A 15,177-nucleotide genomic window follows, 5' to 3' on the forward strand; every position below is an offset into this window, starting at 1 on the left:
TTTTATCACAAGACAAGAAATCAGCCTTCAACAACTTAACCGGCAGAAAATATTTTTTTGAAAAAATCCCTGAGCAGAAAACTGACTTTTGGCAATTCATTCAAAAATGGTGCCAACCGGTTGCAAATGCTCCCCTGAAAGATTTGGCGATGGAAACAGAAGGCTTTTTATCACAGGACAATTTATCAGCCCTCAAAAACTTAACCGGCGGAAAATATTTTTTTGAAAAAATCCCTAAGCCCCGGGGTCACAATTTCAGCAAAAATCTGACTTTTGGCAATTCACTCAAAAATGGTGCCAACCGGTTGCAAATGCTCCCCTGAAAGCTTTGGCGATGGAAACAGAAGGCTTTTTATCACAGGACAAGAAATCAGCCCTCAAAAACATAACTGGCGGAAAATATTTTTTTGAAAAATTCCCTAAGCCCCGGGGTCAGAATTTCAGCAAAAATCTGACTTTTGGCAATTCACTCAAAAATGATGCCAGAAGCTTGCAAATGCTCCCCTGAAAGGTTTGGCAGTCGAAACAGAAGGCTTTTTATCACAGGACAAGAAATCAGCCCTCAACAACTTAACCGGCAGAAAATATTTTTTTGAAAAAATCCCTGAGCAAAAAACTGACTTTTGGCAATTCATTCAAAAATGGTGCCAACCGGTTGCAAATGCTCCCCTGAAAGCTTTGGCGATGGAAACAGAAGGCTTTTTATCACAGGACAAGAAATCAGCCTTCAAAAACTTAATCGGCGGAAAATATTTTTTTGAAAAAATCCCTAAGCCCCGGGGTCAGAATTTCAGCTAAAATATGACTTTTGGCAATTCACTCAAAAATGATGTCAGAAGCTTGCAAATGCTGCCCTGAAAGCGTTGTTGATGGAAACAGAAGGCTTTTTATCACAGGACAAGAAATCAGCCTTCAACAACTTAACCGGCAGAAAATATTTTTTTGAAAAAATCCCTGAGCAAAAAACTGACTTTTGGCAATTCATTCAAAAATGGTGCCAACCGGTTGCAAATGCTCCCCTGAAAGCTTTGGCGATGGAAACAGAAGGCTTTTTATCACAGGACAAGAAATCAGCCTTCAAAAACTTAATCGGCGGAAAATATTTTTTTGAAAAAATCCCTAAGCCCCGGGGTCAGAATTTCAGCAAAAATATGACTTTTGGCAATTCACTCAAAAATGATGTCAGAAGCTTGCAAATGCTGCCCTGAAAGGTTTGGCAGTCGAAACAGAAGGCTTTTTATCACAGGACAAGAAATCAGCCCTCAACAACTTAACCGGCGGAAAATATTTTTTTGAAAAAATCCCTAAGCCCCGGGGTCACAATTTCAGCAAAAATATGACTTTTGGCAATTCACTCAAAAATGGTGCCAACCGGTTGCAAATGCTCCCCTGAACGGTTTGGCAGTCGAAACAGAAGGCTTTTTATCACAGGACAAGAAATCAGCCCTCAACAACTTAACTGGCGGAAAATATTTTTTTGAAAAAATCCCTAAGCCCCGGGGTCACAATTTCAGCAAAAATCTGACTTTTGGCAATGCACTCAAAAATGATGCCAGAAGCTTGCAAATGCTCCCCTGAAAGTGTTGTCGATGGAAACAGAAGGCTTTTTATCACAGGACAAGAAATCAGCCCTCAACAACTTAACCGTCGGAAAATATTTTTTTGAAAAAATCCCTAAGCCCCGGGGTCACAATTTCAGCAAAAATCTGACTTTTGACAATTCACTCAAAAATGGTGCCAACCGGTTGCAAATGCTCCCCTGAAAGGTTTGGCAGTCGAAACAGAAGGCTTTTTATCACAGGACAAGAAATCAGCCCTCAAAAACTTAACCGGCGGAAAATATTTTTTTGAAAAAATCCCTAAGCCCCGGGGTCACAATTTCAGCAAAAATCTGACTTTTGGCAATTCACTCAAAAATGATGTCAGAAGCTTGCAAATGCTCCCCTGAAAGCGTTGTCGATGGAAACAGAAGGCTTTTTATCACAAGACAAGAAATCAGCCTTCAACAACTTAACCGGCAGAAAATATTTTTTTGAAAAAATCCCTGAGCAGAAAACTGACTTTTGGCAATTCATTCAAAAATGGTGCCAACCGGTTGCAAATGCTCCCCTGAAAGATTTGGCGATGGAAACAGAAGGCTTTTTATCACAGGACAATTTATCAGCCCTCAAAAACTTAACCGGCGGAAAATATTTTTTTGAAAAAATCCCTAAGCCCCGGGGTCACAATTTCAGCAAAAATCTGACTTTTGGCAATTCACTCAAAAATGGTGCCAACCGGTTGCAAATGCTCCCCTGAAAGCTTTGGCGATGGAAACAGAAGGCTTTTTATCACAGGACAAGAAATCAGCCCTCAAAAACATAACTGGCGGAAAATATTTTTTTGAAAAATTCCCTAAGCCCCGGGGTCAGAATTTCAGCAAAAATCTGACTTTTGGCAATTCACTCAAAAATGATGCCAGAAGCTTGCAAATGCTCCCCTGAAAGGTTTGGCAGTCGAAACAGAAGGCTTTTTATCACAGGACAAGAAATCAGCCCTCAACAACTTAACCGGCAGAAAATATTTTTTTGAAAAAATCCCTGAGCAAAAAACTGACTTTTGGCAATTCATTCAAAAATGGTGCCAACCGGTTGCAAATGCTCCCCTGAAAGCTTTGGCGATGGAAACAGAAGGCTTTTTATCACAGGACAAGAAATCAGCCTTCAAAAACTTAATCGGCGGAAAATATTTTTTTGAAAAAATCCCTAAGCCCCGGGGTCAGAATTTCAGCAAAAATATGACTTTTGGCAATTCACTCAAAAATGATGTCAGAAGCTTGCAAATGCTGCCCTGAAAGGTTTGGCAGTCGAAACAGAAGGCTTTTTATCACAGGACAAGAAATCAGCCCTCAACAACTTAACCGGCGGAAAATATTTTTTTGAAAAAATCCCTAAGCCCCGGGGTCACAATTTCAGCAAAAATATGACTTTTGGCAATTCACTCAAAAATGGTGCCAACCGGTTGCAAATGCTCCCCTGAACGGTTTGGCAGTCGAAACAGAAGGCTTTTTATCACAGGACAAGAAATCAGCCCTCAACAACTTAACTGGCGGAAAATATTTTTTTGAAAAAATCCCTAAGCCCCGGGGTCACAATTTCAGCAAAAATCTGACTTTTGGCAATGCACTCAAAAATGATGCCAGAAGCTTGCAAATGCTCCCCTGAAAGTGTTGTCGATGGAAACAGAAGGCTTTTTATCACAGGACAAGAAATCAGCCCTCAACAACTTAACCGTCGGAAAATATTTTTTTGAAAAAATCCCTAAGCCCCGGGGTCACAATTTCAGCAAAAATCTGACTTTTGACAATTCACTCAAAAATGGTGCCAACCGGTTGCAAATGCTCCCCTGAAAGGTTTGGCAGTCGAAACAGAAGGCTTTTTATCACAGGACAAGAAATCAGCCCTCAAAAACTTAACCGGCGGAAAATATTTTTTTGAAAAAATCCCTAAGCCCCGGGGTCACAATTTCAGCAAAAATCTGACTTTTGGCAATTCACTCAAAAATGATGTCAGAAGCTTGCAAATGCTCCCCTGAAAGCGTTGTCGATGGAAACAGAAGGCTTTTTATCACAAGACAAGAAATCAGCCTTCAACAACTTAACCGGCAGAAAATATTTTTTTGAAAAAATCCCTGAGCAGAAAACTGACTTTTGGCAATTCATTCAAAAATGGTGCCAACCGGTTGCAAATGCTCCCCTGAAAGATTTGGCGATGGAAACAGAAGGCTTTTTATCACAGGACAATTTATCAGCCCTCAAAAACTTAACCGGCGGAAAATATTTTTTTGAAAAAATCCCTAAGCCCCGGGGTCACAATTTCAGCAAAAATCTGACTTTTGGCAATTCACTCAAAAATGGTGCCAACCGGTTGCAAATGCTCCCCTGAAAGCTTTGGCGATGGAAACAGAAGGCTTTTTATCACAGGACAAGAAATCAGCCCTCAAAAACATAACTGGCGGAAAATATTTTTTTGAAAAATTCCCTAAGCCCCGGGGTCAGAATTTCAGCAAAAATCTGACTTTTGGCAATTCACTCAAAAATGATGCCAGAAGCTTGCAAATGCTCCCCTGAAAGGTTTGGCAGTCGAAACAGAAGGCTTTTTATCACAGGACAAGAAATCAACCCTCAAAAACTGAACCGGCGGAAAATATTTTTTTGAAAAAATCCCTAAGCCCCGGGGTCACAATTTCAGCAAAAATCTGACTTTTGGCAATTCACTCAAAAATGGTGCCAACCGGTTGAAAATGCTCTCCTGAAAGCTTTGGCGATGGAAACAGAAGGCTTTTTATCACAGGACAAGAAATAAGCCCTCAAAAACATAACTGGCGGAAAATATTTTTTTGAAAAAATCCCTAAGCCCCGGGGTCACAATTTCAGCAAAAATCTGACTTTTGGCAATTCACTCAAAAATGGAGCCAACCGGTTGCAAATCCTCCCCTGAAAGCTTTGGCGATGGAAACAGAAGGCTTTTTATCACAGGACAAGAAATCAGCCCTCAAAAACTTAACCGGTGGAAAATATTTTTTTGAAAAAATCCCTAAGCCCCGGGGTCAGAATTTCAGCAAAAATATGACTTTTGGCAATTCACTCAAAAATGATGTCAGAAGCTTGCAAATGCTCCCCTGAAAGCGTTGTCGATGGAAACAGAAGGCTTTTTATTACAGGACAAGAAATCAGCCCTCAACAACTTAACTGGCGGAAAATATTTTTTTGAAAAAATCCCTAAGCCCCGGGGTCACAATTTCAGCAAAAATCTGACTTTTGGCAATGCACTCAAAAATGGTGCCAACCGGTTGCAAATGCTCCCCTGAAAGGTTTCGCAGTCGAAACAGAAGGCTTTTTATCACAGGACAAGAAATCAGCCCTCAAAAACTTAACAGGCGGAAAATATTTTTTTGAAAAAATCCCTAAGCCCCGGGGTCAGAATTTCAGCTAAAATATGACTTTTGGCAATTCACTCAAAAATGATGTCAGAAGCTTGCAAATGCTGCCCTGAAAGCGTTGTTGATGGAAACAGAAGGCTTTTTATCACAGGACAAGAAATCAGCCTTCAACAACTTAACCGGCAGAAAATATTTTTTTGAAAAAATCCCTGAGCAAAAAACTGACTTTTGGCAATTCATTCAAAAATGGTGCCAACCGGTTGCAAATGCTCCCCTGAAAGCTTTGGCGATGGAAACAGAAGGCTTTTTATCACAGGACAAGAAATCAGCCTTCAAAAACTTAATCGGCGGAAAATATTTTTTTGAAAAAATCCCTAAGCCCCGGGGTCAGAATTTCAGCAAAAATATGACTTTTGGCAATTCACTCAAAAATGATGTCAGAAGCTTGCAAATGCTGCCCTGAAAGGTTTGGCAGTCGAAACAGAAGGCTTTTTATCACAGGACAAGAAATCAGCCCTCAACAACTTAACCGGCGGAAAATATTTTTTTGAAAAAATCCCTAAGCCCCGGGGTCACAATTTCAGCAAAAATATGACTTTTGGCAATTCACTCAAAAATGGTGCCAACCGGTTGCAAATGCTCCCCTGAACGGTTTGGCAGTCGAAACAGAAGGCTTTTTATCACAGGACAAGAAATCAGCCCTCAACAACTTAACTGGCGGAAAATATTTTTTTGAAAAAATCCCTAAGCCCCGGGGTCACAATTTCAGCAAAAATCTGACTTTTGGCAATGCACTCAAAAATGATGCCAGAAGCTTGCAAATGCTCCCCTGAAAGTGTTGTCGATGGAAACAGAAGGCTTTTTATCACAGGACAAGAAATCAGCCCTCAACAACTTAACCGTCGGAAAATATTTTTTTGAAAAAATCCCTAAGCCCCGGGGTCACAATTTCAGCAAAAATCTGACTTTTGACAATTCACTCAAAAATGGTGCCAACCGGTTGCAAATGCTCCCCTGAAAGGTTTGGCAGTCGAAACAGAAGGCTTTTTATCACAGGACAAGAAATCAGCCCTCAAAAACTTAACCGGCGGAAAATATTTTTTTGAAAAAATCCCTAAGCCCCGGGGTCACAATTTCAGCAAAAATCTGACTTTTGGCAATTCACTCAAAAATGATGTCAGAAGCTTGCAAATGCTCCCCTGAAAGCGTTGTCGATGGAAACAGAAGGCTTTTTATCACAAGACAAGAAATCAGCCTTCAACAACTTAACCGGCAGAAAATATTTTTTTGAAAAAATCCCTGAGCAGAAAACTGACTTTTGGCAATTCATTCAAAAATGGTGCCAACCGGTTGCAAATGCTCCCCTGAAAGATTTGGCGATGGAAACAGAAGGCTTTTTATCACAGGACAATTTATCAGCCCTCAAAAACTTAACCGGCGGAAAATATTTTTTTGAAAAAATCCCTAAGCCCCGGGGTCACAATTTCAGCAAAAATCTGACTTTTGGCAATTCACTCAAAAATGGTGCCAACCGGTTGCAAATGCTCCCCTGAAAGCTTTGGCGATGGAAACAGAAGGCTTTTTATCACAGGACAAGAAATCAGCCCTCAAAAACATAACTGGCGGAAAATATTTTTTTGAAAAATTCCCTAAGCCCCGGGGTCAGAATTTCAGCAAAAATCTGACTTTTGGCAATTCACTCAAAAATGATGCCAGAAGCTTGCAAATGCTCCCCTGAAAGGTTTGGCAGTCGAAACAGAAGGCTTTTTATCACAGGACAAGAAATCAGCCCTCAACAACTTAACCGGCAGAAAATATTTTTTTGAAAAAATCCCTGAGCAAAAAACTGACTTTTGGCAATTCATTCAAAAATGGTGCCAACCGGTTGCAAATGCTCCCCTGAAAGCTTTGGCGATGGAAACAGAAGGCTTTTTATCACAGGACAAGAAATCAGCCTTCAAAAACTTAATCGGCGGAAAATATTTTTTTGAAAAAATCCCTAAGCCCCGGGGTCAGAATTTCAGCAAAAATATGACTTTTGGCAATTCACTCAAAAATGATGTCAGAAGCTTGCAAATGCTGCCCTGAAAGGTTTGGCAGTCGAAACAGAAGGCTTTTTATCACAGGACAAGAAATCAGCCCTCAACAACTTAACCGGCGGAAAATATTTTTTTGAAAAAATCCCTAAGCCCCGGGGTCACAATTTCAGCAAAAATATGACTTTTGGCAATTCACTCAAAAATGGTGCCAACCGGTTGCAAATGCTCCCCTGAACGGTTTGGCAGTCGAAACAGAAGGCTTTTTATCACAGGACAAGAAATCAGCCCTCAACAACTTAACTGGCGGAAAATATTTTTTTGAAAAAATCCCTAAGCCCCGGGGTCACAATTTCAGCAAAAATCTGACTTTTGGCAATGCACTCAAAAATGATGCCAGAAGCTTGCAAATGCTCCCCTGAAAGTGTTGTCGATGGAAACAGAAGGCTTTTTATCACAGGACAAGAAATCAGCCCTCAACAACTTAACCGTCGGAAAATATTTTTTTGAAAAAATCCCTAAGCCCCGGGGTCACAATTTCAGCAAAAATCTGACTTTTGACAATTCACTCAAAAATGGTGCCAACCGGTTGCAAATGCTCCCCTGAAAGGTTTGGCAGTCGAAACAGAAGGCTTTTTATCACAGGACAAGAAATCAGCCCTCAAAAACTTAACCGGCGGAAAATATTTTTTTGAAAAAATCCCTAAGCCCCGGGGTCACAATTTCAGCAAAAATCTGACTTTTGGCAATTCACTCAAAAATGATGTCAGAAGCTTGCAAATGCTCCCCTGAAAGCGTTGTCGATGGAAACAGAAGGCTTTTTATCACAAGACAAGAAATCAGCCTTCAACAACTTAACCGGCAGAAAATATTTTTTTGAAAAAATCCCTGAGCAGAAAACTGACTTTTGGCAATTCATTCAAAAATGGTGCCAACCGGTTGCAAATGCTCCCCTGAAAGATTTGGCGATGGAAACAGAAGGCTTTTTATCACAGGACAATTTATCAGCCCTCAAAAACTTAACCGGCGGAAAATATTTTTTTGAAAAAATCCCTAAGCCCCGGGGTCACAATTTCAGCAAAAATCTGACTTTTGGCAATTCACTCAAAAATGGTGCCAACCGGTTGCAAATGCTCCCCTGAAAGCTTTGGCGATGGAAACAGAAGGCTTTTTATCACAGGACAAGAAATCAACCCTCAAAAACTGAACCGGCGGAAAATATTTTTTTGAAAAAATCCCTAAGCCCCGGGGTCACAATTTCAGCAAAAATCTGACTTTTGGCAATTCACTCAAAAATGGTGCCAACCGGTTGAAAATGCTCTCCTGAAAGCTTTGGCGATGGAAACAGAAGGCTTTTTATCACAGGACAAGAAATAAGCCCTCAAAAACTTAACCGGCGGAAAATATTTTTTTGAAAAAATCCCTAAGCCCCGGGGTCACAATTTCAGCAAAAATCTGACTTTTTGCAATTCACTCCAAAATGGTGCCAACCGGTTGCAAATCCTCCCCTGAAAGGTTTGGCAGTCGAAACAGAAGGATTTTTATCACAGGACAAGAAATCAGCCCTCAACAACTTAACCGGCGGAAAATATTTTTTTGAAAAAATCCCTAAGCCCCGGGGTCACAATTTCAGCAAAAATCTGACTTTTGGCAATTCACTCAAAAATGGTGCCAGAAGCTTGCAAATGCTCCCCTGAAAGGTTTGGCAGTCGAAACAGAAGGCTTTTTATCACAGGACAAGAAATCAGCCCTCAAAAACTTAACCGGTGGAAAATATTTTTTTGAAAAAATCCCTAAGCCCCGGGGTCACAATTTCAGCAAAAATCTGACTTTTGGCAATTCACTCAAAAATGGTGCCAACCGGTTGCAAATGCTCCCCTGAAAGCTTTGGCGATGGAAACAGAAGGCTTTTTATCACAGGACAAGAAATCAGCCCTCAAAAACATAACTGGCGGAAAATATTTTTTTGAAAAAATCTCTAAGCCCCGGGGTCACAATTTCAGCAAAAATCTGACTTTTGGCAATTCACTCAAAAATGGTGCCAACCGGTTGCAAATCCTCCCCTGAAAGGTTTGGCAGTCGAATCAGAAGGCTTTTTATCACAGGACAAGAAATCAGCCCTCAACAACTTAACCGGCGGAAAATATTTTTTTGAAAAAATCCCTAATCCCCGGGGTCAGAATTTCAGCAAAAATATGACTTTTGGCAATTCACTCAAAAATGGTGCCAACCGGTTGCAAATGCTCCCCTGAAAGGTTTCGCAGTCGAAACAGAAGGCTTTTTATCACAGGACAAGAAATCAGCCCTCAAAAACATAACTGGCGGAAAATATTTTTTTGAAAAAATCTCTAAGCCCCGGGGTCACAATTTCAGCAAAAATCTGACTTTTGGCAATTCACTCAAAAATGGTGCCAACCGGTTGCAAATCCTCCCCTGAAAGGTTTGGCAGTCGAATCAGAAGGCTTTTTATCACAGGACAAGAAATCAGCCCTCAACAACTTAACCGGCGGAAAATATTTTTTTGAAAAAATCCCTAATCCCCGGGGTCAGAATTTCAGCAAAAATATGACTTTTGGCAATTCACTCAAAAATGGTGCCAACCGGTTGCAAATGCTCCCCTGAAAGGTTTCGCAGTCGAAACAGAAGGCTTTTTATCACAGGACAAGAAATCAGCCCTCAAAAACATAACTGGCGGAAAATATTTTTTTGAAAAAATCCCTAAGCCCCGGGGTCACAATTTCAGCAAAAATCTGACTTTTGGCAATTCACTCAAAAATGGAGCCAACCGGTTGCAAATCCTCCCCTGAAAGCTTTGGCGATGGAAACAGAAGGCTTTTTATCACAGGACAAGAAATCAGCCCTCAAAAACTTAACCGGTGGAAAATATTTTTTTGAAAAAATCCCTAAGCCCCGGGGTCAGAATTTCAGCAAAAATATGACTTTTGGCAATTCACTCAAAAATGATGTCAGAAGCTTGCAAATGCTCCCCTGAAAGCGTTGTCGATGGAAACAGAAGGCTTTTTATCACAGGACAAGAAATCAGCCCTCAACAACTTAACTGGCGGAAAATATTTTTTTGAAAAAATCCCTAAGCCCCGGGGTCACAATTTCAGCAAAAATCTGACTTTTGGCAATGCACTCAAAAATGGTGCCAACCGGTTGCAAATGCTCCCCTGAAAGGTTTCGCAGTCGAAACAGAAGGCTTTTTATCACAGGACAAGAAATCAGCCCTCAAAAACTTAACAGGCGGAAAATATTTTTTTGAAAAAATCCCTAAGCCCCGGGGTCAGAATTTCAGCTAAAATATGACTTTTGGCAATTCACTCAAAAATGATGTCAGAAGCTTGCAAATGCTGCCCTGAAAGCGTTGTTGATGGAAACAGAAGGCTTTTTATCACAGGACAAGAAATCAGCCTTCAACAACTTAACCGGCAGAAAATATTTTTTTGAAAAAATCCCTGAGCAAAAAACTGACTTTTGGCAATTCATTCAAAAATGGTGCCAACCGGTTGCAAATGCTCCCCTGAAAGCTTTGGCGATGGAAACAGAAGGCTTTTTATCACAGGACAAGAAATCAGCCTTCAAAAACTTAATCGGCGGAAAATATTTTTTTGAAAAAATCCCTAAGCCCCGGGGTCAGAATTTCAGCAAAAATATGACTTTTGGCAATTCACTCAAAAATGATGTCAGAAGCTTGCAAATGCTGCCCTGAAAGGTTTGGCAGTCGAAACAGAAGGCTTTTTATCACAGGACAAGAAATCAGCCCTCAACAACTTAACCGGCGGAAAATATTTTTTTGAAAAAATCCCTAAGCCCCGGGGTCACAATTTCAGCAAAAATATGACTTTTGGCAATTCACTCAAAAATGGTGCCAACCGGTTGCAAATGCTCCCCTGAACGGTTTGGCAGTCGAAACAGAAGGCTTTTTATCACAGGACAAGAAATCAGCCCTCAACAACTTAACTGGCGGAAAATATTTTTTTGAAAAAATCCCTAAGCCCCGGGGTCACAATTTCAGCAAAAATCTGACTTTTGGCAATGCACTCAAAAATGATGCCAGAAGCTTGCAAATGCTCCCCTGAAAGTGTTGTCGATGGAAACAGAAGGCTTTTTATCACAGGACAAGAAATCAGCCCTCAACAACTTAACCGTCGGAAAATATTTTTTTGAAAAAATCCCTAAGCCCCGGGGTCACAATTTCAGCAAAAATCTGACTTTTGACAATTCACTCAAAAATGGTGCCAACCGGTTGCAAATGCTCCCCTGAAAGGTTTGGCAGTCGAAACAGAAGGCTTTTTATCACAGGACAAGAAATCAGCCCTCAAAAACTTAACCGGCGGAAAATATTTTTTTGAAAAAATCCCTAAGCCCCGGGGTCACAATTTCAGCAAAAATCTGACTTTTGGCAATTCACTCAAAAATGATGTCAGAAGCTTGCAAATGCTCCCCTGAAAGCGTTGTCGATGGAAACAGAAGGCTTTTTATCACAAGACAAGAAATCAGCCTTCAACAACTTAACCGGCAGAAAATATTTTTTTGAAAAAATCCCTGAGCAGAAAACTGACTTTTGGCAATTCATTCAAAAATGGTGCCAACCGGTTGCAAATGCTCCCCTGAAAGATTTGGCGATGGAAACAGAAGGCTTTTTATCACAGGACAATTTATCAGCCCTCAAAAACTTAACCGGCGGAAAATATTTTTTTGAAAAAATCCCTAAGCCCCGGGGTCACAATTTCAGCAAAAATCTGACTTTTGGCAATTCACTCAAAAATGGTGCCAACCGGTTGCAAATGCTCCCCTGAAAGCTTTGGCGATGGAAACAGAAGGCTTTTTATCACAGGACAAGAAATCAGCCCTCAAAAACATAACTGGCGGAAAATATTTTTTTGAAAAATTCCCTAAGCCCCGGGGTCAGAATTTCAGCAAAAATCTGACTTTTGGCAATTCACTCAAAAATGATGCCAGAAGCTTGCAAATGCTCCCCTGAAAGGTTTGGCAGTCGAAACAGAAGGCTTTTTATCACAGGACAAGAAATCAGCCCTCAACAACTTAACCGGCAGAAAATATTTTTTTGAAAAAATCCCTGAGCAAAAAACTGACTTTTGGCAATTCATTCAAAAATGGTGCCAACCAGTTGCAAATGCTCCCCTGAAAGCTTTGGCGATGGAAACAGAAGGCTTTTTATCACAGGACAAGAAATCAGCCTTCAAAAACTTAATCGGCGGAAAATATTTTTTTGAAAAAATCCCTAAGCCCCGGGGTCAGAATTTCAGCAAAAATATGACTTTTGGCAATTCACTCAAAAATGATGTCAGAAGCTTGCAAATGCTGCCCTGAAAGGTTTGGCAGTCGAAACAGAAGGCTTTTTATCACAGGACAAGAAATCAGCCCTCAACAACTTAACCGGCGGAAAATATTTTTTTGAAAAAATCCCTAAGCCCCGGGGTCACAATTTCAGCAAAAATATGACTTTTGGCAATTCACTCAAAAATGGTGCCAACCGGTTGCAAATGCTCCCCTGAACGGTTTGGCAGTCGAAACAGAAGGCTTTTTATCACAGGACAAGAAATCAGCCCTCAACAACTTAACTGGCGGAAAATATTTTTTTGAAAAAATCCCTAAGCCCCGGGGTCACAATTTCAGCAAAAATCTGACTTTTGGCAATGCACTCAAAAATGATGCCAGAAGCTTGCAAATGCTCCCCTGAAAGTGTTGTCGATGGAAACAGAAGGCTTTTTATCACAGGACAAGAAATCAGCCCTCAACAACTTAACCGTCGGAAAATATTTTTTTGAAAAAATCCCTAAGCCCCGGGGTCACAATTTCAGCAAAAATCTGACTTTTGACAATTCACTCAAAAATGGTGCCAACCGGTTGCAAATGCTCCCCTGAAAGGTTTGGCAGTCGAAACAGAAGGCTTTTTATCACAGGACAAGAAATCAGCCCTCAAAAACTTAACCGGCGGAAAATATTTTTTTGAAAAAATCCCTAAGCCCCGGGGTCACAATTTCAGCAAAAATCTGACTTTTGGCAATTCACTCAAAAATGATGTCAGAAGCTTGCAAATGCTCCCCTGAAAGCGTTGTCGATGGAAACAGAAGGCTTTTTATCACAAGACAAGAAATCAGCCTTCAACAACTTAACCGGCAGAAAATATTTTTTTGAAAAAATCCCTGAGCAGAAAACTGACTTTTGGCAATTCATTCAAAAATGGTGCCAACCGGTTGCAAATGCTCCCCTGAAAGATTTGGCGATGGAAACAGAAGGCTTTTTATCACAGGACAATTTATCAGCCCTCAAAAACTTAACCGGCGGAAAATATTTTTTTGAAAAAATCCCTAAGCCCCGGGGTCACAATTTCAGCAAAAATCTGACTTTTGGCAATTCACTCAAAAATGGTGCCAACCGGTTGCAAATGCTCCCCTGAAAGCTTTGGCGATGGAAACAGAAGGCTTTTTATCACAGGACAAGAAATCAGCCCTCAAAAACATAACTGGCGGAAAATATTTTTTTGAAAAATTCCCTAAGCCCCGGGGTCAGAATTTCAGCAAAAATCTGACTTTTGGCAATTCACTCAAAAATGATGCCAGAAGCTTGCAAATGCTCCCCTGAAAGGTTTGGCAGTCGAAACAGAAGGCTTTTTATCACAGGACAAGAAATCAACCCTCAAAAACTGAACCGGCGGAAAATATTTTTTTGAAAAAATCCCTAAGCCCCGGGGTCACAATTTCAGCAAAAATCTGACTTTTGGCAATTCACTCAAAAATGGTGCCAACCGGTTGAAAATGCTCTCCTGAAAGCTTTGGCGATGGAAACAGAAGGCTTTTTATCACAGGACAAGAAATAAGCCCTCAAAAACTTAACCGGCGGAAAATATTTTTTTGAAAAAATCCCTAAGCCCCGGGGTCACAATTTCAGCAAAAATCTGACTTTTTGCAATTCACTCCAAAATGGTGCCAACCGGTTGCAAATCCTCCCCTGAAAGGTTTGGCAGTCGAAACAGAAGGATTTTTATCACAGGACAAGAAATCAGCCCTCAACAACTTAACCGGCGGAAAATATTTTTTTGAAAAAATCCCTAAGCCCCGGGGTCACAATTTCAGCAAAAATCTGACTTTTGGCAATTCACTCAAAAATGGTGCCAGAAGCTTGCAAATGCTCCCCTGAAAGGTTTGGCAGTCGAAACAGAAGGCTTTTTATCACAGGACAAGAAATCAGCCCTCAAAAACTTAACCGGTGGAAAATATTTTTTTGAAAAAATCCCTAAGCCCCGGGGTCACAATTTCAGCAAAAATCTGACTTTTGGCAATTCACTCAAAAATGGTGCCAACCGGTTGCAAATGCTCCCCTGAAAGCTTTGGCGATGGAAACAGAAGGCTTTTTATCACAGGACAAGAAATCAGCCCTCAAAAACATAACTGGCGGAAAATATTTTTTTGAAAAAATCTCTAAGCCCCGGGGTCACAATTTCAGCAAAAATCTGACTTTTGGCAATTCACTCAAAAATGGTGCCAACCGGTTGCAAATCCTCCCCTGAAAGGTTTGGCAGTCGAATCAGAAGGCTTTTTATCACAGGACAAGAAATCAGCCCTCAACAACTTAACCGGCGGAAAATATTTTTTTGAAAAAATCCCTAATCCCCGGGGTCAGAATTTCAGCAAAAATATGACTTTTGGCAATTCACTCAAAAATGGTGCCAACCGGTTGCAAATGCTCCCCTGAAAGGTTTCGCAGTCGAAACAGAAGGCTTTTTATCACAGGACAAGAAATCAGCCCTCAAAAACTTAACCGGTGGAAAATATTTTTTTGAAAAAATCCCTAATCCCCGGGGTCAGAATTTCAGCTAAAATATGACTTTTGGCAATTCACTCAAAAATGATGTCAGAAGCTTGCAAATGCTGCCCTGAAAGCGTTGTCGATGGAAACAGAAGGCTTTTTATCACAGGACAAGAAATCAGCCTTCAACAACTTAACCGGCAGAAAATATTTTTTTGAAAAAATCCCTGAGCAAAAAACTGACTTTTGGCAATTCATTCAAAAATGGTGCCAACCGGTTGCAAATGCTCCCCTGAAAGCTTTGGCGATGGAAACAGAAGGCTTTTTATCACAGGACAAGAAATCAGCCCTCAAAAACTTAATCGGCGGAAAATATTTTTTTGAAAAAATCCCTAAGCCCCGAGGTCACAATTTCAGCAAAAATCTGACTTTTGACAATTCACTC

The sequence above is a fragment of the Podarcis liolepis genome (genome assembly GCF_965112155.1).
Source record: "Podarcis liolepis genome assembly, contig: HAP1_SCAFFOLD_72, whole genome shotgun sequence".
In the NCBI taxonomy this organism is placed as follows: domain Eukaryota; kingdom Metazoa; phylum Chordata; class Lepidosauria; order Squamata; family Lacertidae; genus Podarcis; species Podarcis liolepis.